Source organism: Cucurbita pepo, chromosome 10 (genome assembly GCF_057944985.1).
Source record: "Cucurbita pepo subsp. pepo isolate OVF chromosome 10, ASM5794498v1, whole genome shotgun sequence".
NCBI lineage: Eukaryota > Viridiplantae > Streptophyta > Magnoliopsida > Cucurbitales > Cucurbitaceae > Cucurbita > Cucurbita pepo.
In genome coordinates, this window is record NC_141807.1 from 15,580,302 (window position 1) to 15,581,543 (window position 1,242).

General features: G+C 30.8%; 1 non-coding gene across 1 annotated transcript; it reads right to left on the reverse strand.

Moving 5' to 3' along the window:
• Positions 1 to 72, reverse strand: TRNAQ-UUG (transfer RNA glutamine (anticodon UUG)). The gene has a single exon. It is a non-coding gene; the product is annotated as a tRNA-Gln (tRNA).
• Between the last annotated feature and the right edge of the window lie 1,170 nt (positions 73 to 1,242).

Genomic DNA, 1,242 nt, shown 5'->3' on the forward strand with positions numbered 1-1,242 from the left:
AGGTCCTACCGGGAGTTGAACCCAGGTCGTTGGATTCAAAGTCCAAAGTGCTAACCACTACACCATAGAACCCCGGGTAAAAATTGATTTTGGAATTGTTTTCCTATTTTATGCAGATTCCACAAGAAGAGAGATCCTATCACAAGTCAAACTCAAGTTATTGGATTCAAAGTTCTAGAGTTGTTTTATCTAACTCGTTGTGATCTTTAGCACCTTTAGAGTGGTCGCAAAAGTAACCCTCCAGTGTTGATTGAAGCTCTTTGAGAACATGTAATTTTATATATTTCTTATAGTTAATTTATATATTGTTGTATATTACAAACAAATTGAAATAATACTTTACATCCCAGTCTTTCTTTCTTCCGTGCAAAACTTAACATGAAAACTATATTATTTCAATATTCACTCGAGAAACAAGGGGTGAAAACTATATTATTGCAAACCCTCCATTATTGCTTCTACTTTGCGTCAAAATGCTTCCACTAAATCATGTTACTAAGTAGTTGGTTTGGTTCGGTTCAATTCTTAGGTCCACTAGATTGAATCGACCTAGCTCAATTAAACTCTTGATAATATAAAAATCATAAGTTTCTTAAATTACGTTAACTTGAAAGTTTAACCCCTAATTTTTTTTAGAACGTTTAGCTTTGTGTCTAGCTGATCTCTAAATGCTTAGAAGTATCTAATAAGACTTCTATTTAAGGAATTTTTCTCTATAAAAGATGTAAGACTTGAGGTTTATTATTAAGGAATTTCAAATGAGTGATTTGATATATCACAGAGGACAAAATATTTATTTGTTTCAAATATCTTATGTTGACCATTCTTTTTTGTCAAGTATTTTAAATATTATCGTTGTGAATTACTAATGGCATTAGATTGAATCTCATTAATAACAATATCTCAAAACTCAGGTAAAGATGACATCAAAATTAATATTTTAATTTCGTCTTCAAAATTTATTTCCACTTAACTTAGTTGACTGATAATCGTAATAGTCACCCGTGCACAAATATTTACAACCTTAAAAGGTAAAATTATAAGGAGTACAAGAGAAAAGTGCTTAAAATAGTTTCAAAATATAGAAAAAGTAAATAGTAGGAATTGATCAAAGTCAACATCCATTGATCAAAGTCAACATCCATTGAACACTTATGGTACAGCACAACACAGATGAGGGTAACATTTTTTTATTTCTCTACTATATTAGGCCCTTTGGTTTATTGGCTTTACAAGATGGAG